Source organism: Cricetulus griseus, chromosome 4 (assembly GCF_003668045.3).
Source record: "Cricetulus griseus strain 17A/GY chromosome 4, alternate assembly CriGri-PICRH-1.0, whole genome shotgun sequence".
NCBI classification, from domain to species: Eukaryota; Metazoa; Chordata; class Mammalia; order Rodentia; family Cricetidae; genus Cricetulus; species Cricetulus griseus.
In genome coordinates this window covers 135,891,882-135,907,468 of record NC_048597.1, presented here as the reverse complement: position 1 = coordinate 135,907,468, position 15,587 = coordinate 135,891,882, and the positions used below count along the sequence as shown (strand labels likewise).

At 47.2% G+C, this 15,587-nt stretch overlaps 1 long non-coding RNA gene across 1 annotated transcript; it reads right to left on the bottom strand.

Moving 5' to 3' along the window:
• Positions 1-5,747: 5,747 nt before the first annotated feature.
• Positions 5,748-8,957, bottom strand: LOC118238771. Its single transcript, XR_004769851.1, has 2 exons — positions 8,146-8,957; positions 5,748-7,479 (listed from the first exon to the last, which is right to left on the bottom strand). It is a non-coding gene; the product is annotated as an uncharacterized LOC118238771 (long non-coding RNA).
• Between the last annotated feature and the right edge of the window lie 6,630 nt (positions 8,958-15,587).

The following is a 15,587-nucleotide window of genomic DNA, read 5'->3' as shown; positions in this document are numbered from 1 at the left end:
AGGAGGAGGGAGACAGAGAGACAGAGAGACAGAGAGACAGAGAAATTGGAGACTTCATGAGATCTGAACCACAGAGGCCTTCAAGTCCTCTACAGATATCTTGGGTTTTGTCTCACAGATGACGAAGAACCATTGCAGCCCTCAGAAGGGATGATCATGGTCGGGTACATTTCTAAAAGATCACATGTACAGGAGTAAGGAACATAAACTAGGTGGACCTCCTATAATGTTTAGAAGAGGATTCTGCTTACACATTTACACATGCAGTACTGCACAGCCACATGACATTTAGCTACTTCTCATTTCTCTAAAAACAACCCAGACTATTGTACCCTTATATCTAAAACACCAGTATCAGGCCACGGGTGGAGGATGCCTGCCTGGCTGGGAACAGAGTTTAGCCCAGATGGCACTCTGTCCTTAGGAATTGCTTTGCCCCTGGGGGGTCACAGGGAGCCTTAGAAATAACCTTCAAGAAGATGCCAGAAAAACACCTGCTAGACCTGGCTCTCCTCATTAAACTGTTCACTGGGTACACAAGACAGTGGTCAACAGAGTGACCTCCCTCACCAGGAAGGAATCTGAAAGAGATGACAAATAGCTTATGCAGAGCCAGGGCTTGAATCTGGGCACCCTGATTGCCAGTCAGTGGCCACTCCATCTGTTTCACGGTGACAATAAAGAGTTGGAAGCCCCCAAGGTTATAGGAAGGGCACCCCTGAACTGGGTTTCCAAAGATGAGTAGAAGCTTACCAGAAAGAAGGGCGATGAAGCCAAAGGAGCTCAGCATGGTGGCATAGATCCATAGGCTGTTTGGGAAAACTAAAGACTTGGGTCTTGCAAGCAGAAAAAATACCTAGTCAAGGTTTGGCAAGAGATGGAGCTGGAAAGGTTAAGCTGAGGCTGCAGTTTGGGGAGAGAGAGAGCCTAGGCTTCTATTGAAAGACTTTGGAGAGCATGGGCGATGTGTGCATGCTCTGAGCTCATCGTCAGGGGACCATCGGGGTGCCTCTTTGAACCTCAAGCCTCCTCCTCCTCCAGTCCTGAGTTTTCTCAAGCAGCCGGATCCTCAAGGAACGCGGGCTACCCACCTTATTGGACACTGAGTCTGGCCCTTGGAGAAAGCATTGGAGTCACAGTGAGACACAACGTGAATAAACTGCGTAATCAGGAGACATTTAATCTGGGCCAGATCCATTTGGTCAGGAGGGTGATTTATCAGAATGCAAACACACTGTCAACGTATGGGAGGGCACGGCTCTTGGAGTTGATTTACATGCCCATAGAAGACTAACATCACTGCAGGTCTCCCTGGAGCCAGCACAGCTCTTGGGCTGCTGGCAGTTATCCCTGCACCCGACCAGTCGCTACAAGAGCCTCACCTTTCAGACCACCCCACTGAATGAACAGCACCAACCAACCAAGCAGAAAAGTTTGGGTCGGTGGAAGTTGTTGCTAGTTCCCCTAGCTGCACCAACAAGACTTAAATGATGAACAGTGACCTCATCTAGGAGCCACCCGGGTGTTCTTGGAGACACTGGGCGCCACTGGGACTGAAGAAATTAATCACCTGAAGTTTCTAGGCCCAGGAAACTTCACGGCTCCCATGGTTCAAGGAACATCCTGCCTAAATATTATTCTGCACCAGGCGTTTACTGCCTTCCCCGTTGCCTCTGGATTCTGGTTCTGGGCCCCCACTGCACTCTGGGGGAGGAAATCCCAGAGTGCCCTCATCATCATCCCATCCAGCTTCTCAGGTGACATCAGCCCCAGCCAAGGAGCATCCCTATCTCCCTAGCAGCGGAGCTCCTCGCCGCGCTGGTGAGACACATTAGACTCTAGGGGCAGGACCTGGCATTGTTTTGTAACATAAACGCTTTGCACCCAGGGCGAGTGAGTCAAGGGGGGTTGATGTGGAGTCGGAATAGCCCCTATCGCTGTTATTGTAGCCTCCCGCTGCTCTTCCTCCTGATTACAGTGCTCAACATAATCTATGGCACTAGGTGATAAACCCGCTGCTCTCAACTTATAAGCAAACAATTCCTGTCTTTTTTAAGGCACTTATCTCCTCCAGCAGTCAAAGGAAAACTGTATTTAGTGTCTCCCTGGCGTCTAATCCTTTTTCCCTCCCGTCCTCCTTCTTCTCCTTTGACCCAAGAGAGGCAGATTTTATGTAGGGTAAAGGAGCAGATTTTAGCTTCTTCCTGGATCATAACAAAGGAGCCCACTGAGCATCCAGGGCTTGTTGAAGAAAGAAAAGTATGGGCAGGTCTGGCTGGAGGCAGGGTCCTCATGTGGCCTGATGATAATGTGTTTGGAAGCCCAAGCCAGATGTGAGGAAAAGGGAGCTGGGAAATAAAATGGCAAGGAGGCTAAGGACCAATGGCGAGCCTGTATTACAACTCTCAGTGCTTTTCCCAGGCTCAGTACCAGTACTGCCAGAGGAAGGCCGTGTAGTGTTGTATTTACACAGCATCTCCAGGACATTTCATGACATCCCCATAATGATCCCCTAAGGCGGGCTGACATAAGAACTGCTCTCAGTGTTTAGATGAGGGAATGCAGCTAAGCACGGGGTTGAAAAGCCAGTTTTCAGATGCTTCCTCGTTAGTGTTTCTTCATCACTTGCACTCCACATGGGCACCACACAGCTTCCCTCGGCACCAAAAGTACTCAAGCAGAAACACAGAATACAAGCCCAAACTTTTATCTACAGGGTTATTTATTGTATTATTCCTGTATAGATGTGGTTAATTGCTACCAAGAAAATAATCTTAGCATTCTAGAAGGAAAAATGAAAACAAATTAGTTCAGAAGTGACGCTTTCTTTTAAAGGGGAGTTATGTTACTCCACTTTTGGAGAGGATAGGGGACTCCAACACAAATGGATAGAAGGGCTCAGCTCCCTTCCCAAGCCTGCGTCTGTTGTGGCTCCTGCAGGGACAGGGAGGGAGGTCATTCTGCACAGTGCTGATGTCTGACTGGTACAAGAGAAAGGTGTTATTGACAAAGACTACAACCTGGGTTTACAAACAAGGGTTTTCTTTTTCATCGTATTACATTGTATTTATATACTGTGTCTCTGTCACCCTTACTCTCCCCTACCCCCCATGTGTGCTGGCATGCTGGGGTATGGCCACACATATGCTATCATTCATGTGTGGGTGTCAGAGGACAACTTACAGGAGTCAATTCTCTCCTTCCACCATGTGGGCTCCCAGGGACAAACTCATGTGACCAGACTTCCTTGCTAGTGCCTTTACCTGCTCCCTGCTCCATCTCACTGGCCTCAAATGTAATTTTAAACTACAAATTCAAAAGAGCAGTGCTTCTCATTTCCCAAGTGCTCTGGGTAACTGAGGGTTTCCTCTGCAAGACTCAGAAGCTTCTTTGAACAAAGTACACTGGCCACCCAGGATGAGATCACCTGCTTGTTGGTCTGAAATGGAGTTGCAAATATGAGACCCATTCTTTACCCCAAACTCCAGACCAAAGTCACACACAGAAGGGCTATGACAATGCTGTGTCCATCTCCATGCTTTTAGTCCTGCCTAGGCTTATTTCTGATGGAGCATCTTCTAGATTGAGGACTGTTCTGGAAAGTAACTTATGGTGTAGACCCAGTGAGAAGCAGGCAAAACAAAGCAAGGGCATGTTGCAGATACCTGTGGAGCTTAGTGAGTGTTTCAGATGCAAGACAGAGCCAGACAAGGCTTTGGAATGTGGGGGGGCATGTCATGTGACCCCAAACAAAAGACACGACCAGAGCTTAGACCCAAGCCTTAGTCCTTGTGAGTGAGAGGAGATGGCAGTGGCCAGAGGTGCCGAGAACAAGGTCCTGCTCTGCCCTTGAGTATCCTATGCATGGCCACACGGGCAAAAATGTCAAGGCAATAAGTGTCACGTACAGCAGCAGCAAAGGCCTTCAAGGTCCAGGACTCACCGTGTGTGTGATAGTATAATTCACAAAATAGTTCTTAATGAAGGTGACTCTTGGGCTCCTTGAAGGAATACATAGGTCTTGAAGGAATATTTTGAGCATAACTAAGGAGGTTGTGGTGAGTAGATCAGTTGTCTCCCAAACAATATGTCATGCCTTATCCCTGGAACATGTAAAGGTCCTTTTCCGGTGCCATTCGGTTAAGTACCTTAAAATGAAACCATACTGGATAGCCCAGATGGGTACCAAATCCAGTGACACATGTCAAACAGAGAACAGGAAAAGGCCATGGAGAAGCTAGCAGAGGCTAAAAGAGCTTACAACAGAGTGTGGATCTACCAGTTCCTTGATATTGACATTCAGAGCTGTGAGGGATAAATTTCCACTGTTTCAGGACCCCAGCTCATAAGAACTGGTTGCTGTGCCACAACACCTGGCAGGGTTGTAGGAGTATCTTTCTCTACAAGCTCTATTTGTCTCCAGACCTATTCCTTACCCTTGTTCTGATCCCAAAACAGGATGGGCATCTTCCATCTGTGCCTTTACATGGTGTGGCCTCTGTGTGAACCTATGTCTGACTCTCTTTTCCAATGAGAACACCTCCTATGTTAGACTGGAGGCCACACTAATGATATCATATTGACTAATTATCAGCTTTCAGGTGATGTGTCCAAATATTATCACATTCTAAGACATAAAGGTTTAGGAATGGACATGTGAATTCTGGGAGATACATCCCAGCCAATACCTGAGCTTACGCCGTAGTGGAAGACTGGGGGACAGTGAAAACCAAGACATGCCCAGTGGAAATGAGAACATCAGTTTCATAAGAAATGACGTCATTCAGTGAACTGGTGAGAACGGGGGCACTGAGTCAAGGTTGCAAAGTGCTGGGTGGGAGCCAAAATCCATGACCATGGCAAGATGCCAGGGTGAGGGATAGGGAAGGGAAAGGAGGATGTCTTACAGGAGTTAAGAGAAGAGGAGGGCGAGAATAAGACTAGCTTCCAGGTGCATGTGAGAAATCCCTGAAGCTTCCAGAAGGTTCAAGCTGGGAATGAAAATGTAAAAAGAAAAAAGGTTTTCATGCTGGGTGTTGAATCCCAGGTACTTGGAAGGCCGAGACAAGGGGATAACAGGTGAAGACCCTCCTGGGTTACATGACAATACCCTGTCTATAATATATAGTTGAGGAATCCAGTGAAATAGATGAGTGATAGAGTGATTACCTAGCATGTTCAAGAGCCTAGGCTAAATCTGAAGTACAAGAAAGAAGAAAGAGGGAGGGAAGAAAGGAAGGAAGGAAGGAAGGAAGGAAGGGTTCTCATCATTAATGCAACCCCTAAATTGAAAGTCTCTACATTTTGAAAGGAATTAAGTTCTTCCCGAGACCTAACCCTCCACACAACACAAACATATACACAAGGTGTCTGGTGTCCTTTATGTTGTGTCCCTGTGAAAAACAAAACTTGGGGAATGCAAAAAGTCCTTGCAGGGAAGGGGAAAATTCAGGAGGCTGAATTCTTTATAGAACAGCCATGCCTGTGTGCTAGCCACATGCAGCCTACAGCCCCTTCAGTGCCATGGTCCCAGGGCCCATATGCACGTGTGTCTGCAGATGAGCCACCATTTATTAAACATGAGACTCTGCAGGGTGAGGTGCAGTAAATTGTAATTCATGAAATTTATAAACTGAGATAGTACTTGCAAGAGGTCCCGTGAATTGTACTTCCCTAGACCTGACAAATGAACTCCTTTAAGCAGTGACAGCTTTAGCAGAGGGAGAGAAATAAATTAGCGGCTGAGCTGTGGTAAGAATGCAAGCAATTTTATTGGTCTGCAGATCTGGAGAAAGGTTGATTAAGGCAGATTTGGAATCCCCCATGGTTGTTTTACAAGGTGCTTTATCCCAGAGACCGACAGCACTCCCCCATATTACCATAATCTCCGTGGGAAAATGAGGAGTGAGTTACACAATGTTTAGGATGGGAAACAAAAATACATCTCTTTATGGTCCCAGAACAAGGTAAGTGTGACATTCAAGGAGGTCCCTGTGTGCCCAAGTTCATATTAGAGGAAGTTCACAGGTGGCTTTCCACAACAGTGGTAAGAGTTCTTGATCCCTTTAAGGGGAAAAAAAATAACAACAACAACAAAACAAAACAATCAAACGAACAGAAAATGCCTTGAGTTGCTGAACCCATTTTACCAGAATATATTTAGAGTAAGTGGGACCGGCCAGAGGTTAGCTTGTGAACTCACAAAGTCTGAGTTTATTTGGCAAGCTAAGTGAAAACCCCAGAATGCAGTGGGCAACGGTTAAACAGCAGACACTAGAACAAACTGCTTTTAATTATATTTATGTCCTAAGAGAATCAATTTGCTATCAAATAACTAATGTGCTAATTATCCTCTGGCCTGTTGGTTGAAGCAAGTCCCCCAAAGACTTCATTCGTGGAAATAACTTGGTTTCGACGAGTAGTTAGATATTAGAAAACTGAGACTTCAACCTTAAGATGCCAGATAGTCAAGGTTTGTCTTCCTTCCAGTTACCAAGAAGGGACTATTAAATTCAGAAATGTATTTTTTAAAAATCCAGACAGGGAAGGGTAGAACCCTAGAGAAGGGGAAGGCAGGGAAACTCATGCCAGTCAACCTCTCTGTGCCCGGGAGTGGGCTTGGGGTCTCTGGTCCTCCGGAAACTAATATCATCGTGCTTCAGGGTCCAGAACGCTGCCTTCCAGGACATGCCACCACCTTGACATAGTCACACATCAGTGGTTAGAAAAGGCAGGAATCAAGTGACCTTTCCATTGATAAAATCTTCCACAAGAAACTGTTTTCTGCATGTCCCCAGCCTCTCCATCTGCCTGAAGCCACAGACTTTCTCGGGTCCCAAACTTGATCACTGTCTACCTCATTCTCCATCATACCATGTCTCCACAGACAGGGACACTTGATTGGTCCTCCCCTTTGACTCCCATGAAGCAGAGCCTGCAGGGACATGGGACCTTTGCCAGCTTCAGAAGCTAGCTTGCCAAGGTGGAGAAAGGCAGGTCACAGCCTTGCTGTGGTGCAGACCTGAGCAATTTGTCACAGCCACAGGAAACTTCCGAAATGTCTTTCCCAGAAGCTGTGGCTCCAGAAGGAGCCTCGGAGTGTTTGTGTGGCCACAGGGCACCGGCATCAGAGGCCAGGACTATCCAGGCTCCCTGCCACAACGGGAGCAGGAACTTCAGGGGGTCGGGCACATAAACCACAGCGGTGAAATCTGACTTCAGAACACAAATCCAGGGGATGTCCACTTCTGGAATTCTCGGTCAGGCCAATCACCAAGATTCCTGAGACTGAGGCAGGGCCAAAGCTGAACTTCTCCTTTCCTGTGGAGACTGTTATAGCTCACCGTCCCCGGCTTCACCCTGCCTGCTCAGGCTGACACTCCTGTAGTTTTTCACGCAGGAACCGGTTTCAAAGGCTCCTTCCATCTCATGTCCCCCGGAAACGAGATCTTCCTCTCTTGCTTTTAGTCTAGACCAGCCCTGGAATAAAAATCCCAGCGCAGATTGTAAAACAATTATTTGCAGCAAGGATTTCTGTATTGCTAACAGTCTCTGAGGAAAAATGAAGCTGTGGGGATAGGCTGATGTTGAAAACCCATGGTTGCTTCCGCAGCAGACGTTTCTGAGCTCACCCATATAGGCTTCAGACAGACACCAGTCAGCTGACAGGGAAGCTTTAGCTCTAGCTCATCCACCATGTACTTCTATGCATGCCATGCTCCCTGTCTACAAGGCATGTACCCTTCTTTGCCACCAGAATCCTATCTCCAGACAAGTCCCAGCTTCCCATAATACTCATTGTCTTCCTGGCAGGAAGAGCTGAGTGCCAGCTCTAGGAGCAAACTGCTATCTCAGGAAATGTCAAACCCAGGCAGTGTTTGAGGGAAAAAAAGACAGATATAGACCACTTCCCTCCAATGCAACAAGCCCCTGAGAGCTGCCTGCGCTGAGACCACTGCTGTCTGGAAGCCTCCTGCTCCAGGACAAAAGAACAGTCACTAGACTTAAAGACGTATGACTATTTGGGGACCTAGTAGTCTGTTAGAGCATCTGGCTGGTCCAGTAGAGTTGGGTTTTCCCTGCCTCACCTTGATGGGGTTAGATGTCCACTAATGAACCTGATATTTGCTATTGGCAGATACTCACGTGGGAAATGACCGAGGAGCCCCTAGTCATCCTTTGTTAGGGAGGAAACACTCAAAGGCTTTTCTCTTCACAAAAGCCCTCCAAGAAAGGCTTTCAGCAGCTCTCCCCAGTCTTCCTGTTTTACTATAGACCATGAAACTGTGCCAGGGTCTGCTGATTATACACCCTCTGCTAATCCTGGTATCTCCCAAGGAGTGGCAGTCATTGGCGATGGGATGGAAATGTCCATCTTGTCTATCTTGTTTTGCAGAGGAGGATGTCATGATCGATATGCAATGGGAGCAAGAGAAGCTGTCAGCCTTGCAAAGAATAGTGGGTTTTCTCCTCCTCAGCTTTGAGATCTGTTGTTTTGAAGGGAAGTAGGTAGCCGGATTTTAAGATCACTTGGATTTGAAGAGATAACATTGACCATAGAGAGTTGTACTTTCTGATAAAAAAAAAAATACATAGTTTCAAATAGTCCCGTAATGAGTCACTTCTGAGTAGTCAGAAATACATTTCCTGTCATTATTCTTTGGGACTTGAATTAATAACTGCAAAGAAACAACTGCCTCAAGAATCTACTTGTAGAGTTAGTAAAGTCTCAAATTTTCTCAAGCACAGTCTTCAAGATGTGGATTCCAGTCTCAAAAGAAGTGTGTCCTAACTCCAGCTCCACCTCCCAGAAACAATGATGTACAACGTGGCAACACAGGTTAGATAAAAGTCTATCAACAAAGTATCCAGGACGCAGAGCAAGGTTAATCCAGCCTCTTCTCTGGCAAAAGCAGATCTCACAGGTCACTAAGGCCTGCCACAAAGATCTGATCTAAATACCCAATGAAGTTTCAAGGTCTTAAACAGAAAAAAAAAATCAAGTTATCTTGATGACATGTCTTGCTGCCCTGCCACTGAATTGCTTTGTAATGCTGGGTGTACCTTGTAAGAAATCTGGAAAATGGGTTTGCAGACTGCTCCACTAACCTTGCAGGGACACTATGACAGTCAAATTAGACTGTCCCTCAACAACCACAATGTCAACAGCTGACAAAGAGATGAGCACCCTGTGGCTGGCAGGTGCAGAGCAGCTTCTGCAGGTTTGGAGGTTCAGCTAAGCTCAAAATGGGAGAAAGAAAAGCAATGGACGTTCTAGGCCCTAAAGCTCTCCGCTGTGGCTTCATACTCCATCCTCAAACAAATTCTCCCACCACATCTCACCAGCCTTCTCAGAGACACTGGCTGACTTAGATAACTTGTCTTTTCTCCATCCTGGGGCAGAGGCCACCATTTTGTCTCAAGGACAGATTGCCTATTATTTTCTCTGGATGATGGAGAACAGAGCCTATCTGAGATTCTGGACTTCCTGTAGGACTGGAAGGGAGGAGACCTATGACCCCAAATGTGGAAGTCCTACCTTCTTGGTAGCCCCCTGGAGAGGTAGCAGCACCTGAGCCAGAAATTAGAGCTGGGGCAAAGCTTTGCAAAGAGTCAGTTCAGCACCTAGGTGGTCCCCTCTATGATCAGGAGACCCTCCCAGAGCATATTTTGAATGAATGTCCCAGGATTTGGGGGACATCATTCCAGGGAGGTCTGAGACTGAGTTTCAGTGCAGCAGATTGGGTATAACAACAAACTGAAATTAAAGAACAAAGGAGCATGCACTTCTTATGCCCTCCCATACAGCGTAGAGCTTACTGCGTGCTACTTTTCCAGAACATTCTCTAAGATAGTTCTGCTTTTCTCAGATACTCCATATCTTAGAAGAAAGGTTTTAAGAATCATCACAGGCTGATCCTACCCCTAGTCTACACTGGAAAATACCAACCCAGCAAATATTTCCTCTATAATCTGAAACTCAAGCCCTGAAATCCCCACTCCACCCACTGTAGGGAGCCGTCCCTGCATTCTCCATTACAAGATGGCGCCTGCATCCGGCAGGCACCAAATGTAAACAAGATTATTGCGCAGGCGCTGGGTAATTTTCCATTCCTTGATCTCTGCCTATTCCGTGGCGTCATATGGCCGGATGAGCTACAGCCAATCATGGGGTGACACGTCCCAGGCGGCGGCTGCCAGCCTTTATTAGGGGACGGGATTCTTGGCTCAGGGTCTCCGCTCTGATAAGCTTATGCTCTCCTCTCAAGACGCATTAAAGCTTGTCTGCAGAAGGATCCGAGTGTCCCGTGTATGATTTCTTGCTGGCGAGAAATACAGCCCGCGCGGGACAACCCACTACACTTCCCAACAAACCTTGGGCAGTAAAAGGTTTTGTCTTTCTATTATACACAAAGGAACACACCAAGAACACACCAAGAAACAGTTACAAAACTTTATAACTAGCAAACGCTGCAGATTATTAGCAAGCAAGAAGAAATGTTGAGCATTACTAACCAACAAAGGCTCGCAGGAGTGTTGTCTTTTTGTAACACTGAAAAAAATTAAGAACCAGATGTGTTAACCAATTTGCTAAGGACATGGCACAATTAAACAACAGAGCTGGGGTTAGAACCTAGCTCTGGGCCTGAGGGTCTGTGGTCAGCCCCTGTGAGGCTCCCGGTTCAGTCCCACTGGACAATGGATTCTCGGTTACCTAATGTGACCATACACCACGCAGCATGTTCCCATTTCTCTGACACATATGTAAAGACCTGGAAGCATGATCATCACCATGCTTGTCTACCTCCAGGAAAAGCTATAAGTTCTAGTAGTGTCTGCTGGTCTGTGGCTGAACTGTGCCGATCGGCTCACTGCATGTGGTGAGAGGGGTGGGGCCCTGGTGACAGACAGACTGTGATGTATTAGATGTGCTGTATGCTGATGTTGTTTGGGGTTTGTCAGAGCTTCACTTAAGCACTCCCCAAAGTGTCATAGCTTAGTTTATCCCATGCTCTATCTGCAGAAGCAAATGGCAGGGAGTGGCCATCATTCCTCTTAAGGTCACCACAGGCTTGGAAAGTGCCAACCCTTTCCTGGAGGCCAGTGACAGGTACCATGCAAGCCTACCGCCTCACTCTCACCCAGGGGCACTTCTCTCTGCTGTCTGTCACGGGATGAAGGGATCTGGCAGATTCCTGAGCTCAGCCTCAGGTTTCTGGGAAAGCTCTCTCATACCTTTGGTCATGAGCTGTGCTTCAAGCAGGTGACAGAAGGATGACTTGGCAGTTTGAGTTCATTTGTATGACCACCCTCCCTCTCAGAGTTGGTCCCCAGCAGCAGCCAGGTTGGGAAGCAGCCTTGGTCATCCATTTGGCAGTGACGGTCACACAGGGCTGCAGAGGCAGGTCTATGTGTTGATGCTCAGGCTCCAAGACCAGATGAGTCATCCGGAGACTGGGCAGCTGGGCCACAATTTTCTTTCTCAAGTGTTCTCTAAGCAGTGTGGAGATCTGGGAACAGTGCCCAACAGTACCCAACCGTAGAAGTCATAGAGGCTTCTCAGAGTCCTGAGACTTCTGAGGGGGTCACCCTGCCCTGAGAAAGAAAGGTTTGTCTAAAGCCTACAGCATGCTGGAGTGCCATGGAGTTGTCTTGGATTGACCTCTAGGTTGGTGGATCTCAGTCTATGGAACAAGGCCTCACTGGGTCCCTGTTGTTGCGACATTGATACTATTGTTCTTCTTGGATAAAGCACACCCTCTGTTGAGACAGCAGACTCTAATTGAATCCAGACAAAAGCAAATGACTTAGCTTAAGCGAGCTGCTAGAACAAAATAACCATAGGCCATGTAGTTTATAACCAACAGACACTCACTTCTCATTCTGCAAGCTAGGAAATCCAAGGTTAGATTGATTACTAGCTGATTCCATGCTTAGTGAGGGTCTGAATCTGGATCCTGGGAGGAACCTTTGTGATATAACCTCACTTGTTGGGAGACCTTCTTTCTTTTTACAGGGACACCAATTCCAATCCTAAGGGCCTTGACCTCATCACCTAGTCACTATCCTAACCCTCACCCATCACTTTGGGTGTTAAGATTCAGAGAGAATTTTTGCAGAGCTGCAACCCTTCAGCAATCGCCTCACAGACCTCTTTACTGTGTCTGTATCTCTCCACGCCTTAGTCCCTGATCTCAATGAGATGTGCAGTGTTCTAGATGAGAGAGCTGTGTGGAGAGCTCACTTTAAAGTGCACATTGAAATACTATACTTAAGCACAGTGCTCTGACCATCATGAGATTACAGCAGACACAGGCTGCTCTCCCAGATCCATTGCCATGACTTCCAAATGCTCATATTCAAAGGGTAGGGAAAGAGGGTGCTACTCTTTGTCAGCCAGAGCAAACAAGGAAGTAGACACGGTCACCCAGGTGCCAGGCTGCTGCTCAGCCTATGCTGAGCAAGAGAGTGTTCCAGTCCTCAAGTGGATAATGAAAGACCATGCAGTAGCATGTGAAGGGGTACGGCTGGCTAGGGTGGCAGTCCCCACAGCCTGTACAGGCAAAGCTTCAAGCTACGAGGCTTGGACTCTCCAGACAGTGGTCTGCAGAGAAGGCAACGAGGGTTGAGAGAAGCCATCAATTTCCCTTCCATTTCAATTTGAAGGAGATGCTTCTCAGCCCAGAAAGGGTCACTCTTTGTTGCAACAATATCTGACAGGGAAGTGACTTGAAGGTTCACTTGGGCTTAACTACTGGGAAATAATTCCAGAAAAGGGCCAGAGACATAGAGACAGCTTGGCTGCCTGCACTGAGAGGATGACGTCAGCCATGCAGATAAATTCCAAAGACTCTATTGCCCCTCAAACAATGTTTTACTAGCTTGTAAAATGTTCCAGAGCTCTGTCCATTCTGACGACTCCTGGGGGCTGTCCAGGGCGTTCTGGAGAGTTACAGTAAGAAAGTGTCTGTCTAGTTCTCCTTCACCCAGAGCCTAATTTCTTTTTAGACTTAGTCTAATTTCTTTCTAGTATGATTCACTGTTAAATGGGAACACTTGTTTCAGCCTTAATTTTGAATGTCATGCAAAAGAGCATGGAAAAATGAGCCAGGTCTAGACTGCAAATGGAAAGCTTGTCCCAGCTGGATGATGGCCACAGCATTTAAGTGGCTCCCTCCAACTTCCCGTGCCCTCACTGGGTCACTAGGCGAGCTCTGCCTATGGGCATCCTTGTTTTTATCCTCTGAGTTAGCAAAGCACAACATCAGTAAAGATAGGAGATGTGCTGCTTGCTGGTAACTAGCAAAAGAGCTCTTTGATCAACACTTTGTTTCTAGACATTCTTGCTGTCGTTTTCTGGAAAAGAAAATGGGATTTGAAACAGTAAACAAAAGCAGAGATAGTGGATCCAAAGATGTCAGGAAGAATTCTTAAGTCTGTGGAGACCTGGTATTATTTAGGGGGTTTGGTCCCAGGAGGCAGAGACAGCACATCAAACTGAATCAAACATTTGCTACCAGTCATGATTCCTTTATAGGGAGTGCAAGCTAGGTTTGTAAAGACCACTCGGAAATATATAATGTCTGGCTTGTTGCTAACAGAGCTGAGTTCAGTTTCATTATTGCTGTTTTCCAGGCGAGGAACCAGACACTTGGAGAAGGTACCTTACCCAATGTCATCCAGCTAATAAGTAGTAAAATCAGACCACCCAGTTGCCTAGCTCATCTGAGTCCAAGTGAATGCTCTTTTCCCTACCTTTCCGAACTTCATAAATAGATGAGTTAACCAGAGCTTGTGTCATTGGACATCAAAGGAGACATTTGTCAAAAAACTAAACAGGCATTTGGGCAGCTGAGTTTTAGAGGATGGTCTGCTAAAAAATTCCCTACCCCCTAACACATAATGTGAATGGCAGAGTCTAAAGGAGATGCCTCCAAGAAGCCTGGCCAGGAGGGCGCTAGGCACCTGGCCCTGTCTAGTAATCCCCTTGAGACTGATGTGTCCAAATAGTCCACCTCGACCAAAGACTCCAGTACCTCAGGGAAGCCTGAGCATTTGAGCCTTCTGGATATTAGGATTCAGTCCTAAGTGTGAAAACCTGGGCTGTGTTTTCAGGGTACCATTCACACAAACCCAGAATGCTGCTCTCTGCCACACTCAGCCTTCCCAGAATTGTCTCAAAAGGTGAAGGGGGACAACAACCCCAGATGTCGCCTCCAGTGTAGGTGTGACTTCCTCAGGAGCCAGCCCATGGCAAGGTGGCTCATTTTGGCTGACACAGTCACAAGCCCAGAAGATCGTAAGGAAAAGAGGCAGAAAACCAGTAGGCAAGGAAAGTGCATTGTCATCCAAAGACAATAAAGTTTATGTATTACCAGCCATGGGTCCTCCCACCTAATCAAAGCCAGGGCCCACTCCACAGAAAAGAACTTCTTTCCAGCAAAATGGGAAAGTAGTTTCTTTGAGGCTAAATTTTGATTTTACCCACAGGGCACATGTTCTGCTTCTCTGGGGCTGTGGACAGACCAATCATAAGGTTCAGTGTCCCTCCTGGCTGTGGCCAGCTTCAGGAGTCTTGGACCATGTTTGCTTTTGGTCACTCCCCATGTGTCAGCTCTGTCTTGACTTCACCGGGGAGCAGAGACTCAGTACCCACCACTCCAAACACCAAGGTTCAATGTCACCACAGAGCCTCCTCCCCCCACCCAGATAAACTAAGGGTGTCTTGAGAATACACACACCATCGAGGAGACACTTAGCAAAGAAACCAAGTCAATATAATGCAGAGAATGAAATGGTTCCTAAGAAAGCAGAATAAATCCCCACAGTCACACAGGCAGTGGTGACAGCACCAGGCCGGAAAGGCTGGTCTGTTCTCCTGGTGCAAGACTCCTTCCTCCATCTCCATCCTGCCTGCAGTGACCTCTCTCTTCCCCGTGTGCTTTTCTAGGTAGTTCAAAGCTAGCATGGCAGATTATTGGAAAGTCCAGGGGGAAGTGAGTATGGTTACCACCAAAGCAAACCAGACAAGGTCTTTTGTTTCTCTGTTTTTCTTTCTCAAGTAAGAGGGGGAGATAGGGGTGGGAGTACTCTCAATGCTCAAGACCTCTCTCTCTCTCTCTCTCTCTCTCTCTCTCTCTCTCTCTCTCTCTCTTCCTCCCTCCCTCCCTCTCTACACACACACACACACACACACACACACACACACACACACACACACACACTCATCTTAACCCACCACACCCTACCCTGTCCCCATCAGTACTGGCACCCAGGAGGGCTGGCAAGGCTGGAGGCTGGTCACAAGATTGTTGCTGCTGCTTTAAGCTCTAGCTGTTATCACTAACAAAATAGTCAGTTCCCTCGTTCTTTATTTTCAGGGGAAGCAGGACTGCCTCACTCTGGAATAGGCGTCCAGGCTGGCTGGTGTCCTTGCCCTGGTGAAAGGATGCTCCTTGGCTGTCCCAGGCTGGCTCAGCTGCTGTCCCCACACCACTCTATGAATGCACAGGGTCCAGCTAATAAATGATGTGCATGTTGCCTTGGGAGCAGGTCATCAGTCTTGAGCTTTGCAGCTTGCTCAGCCA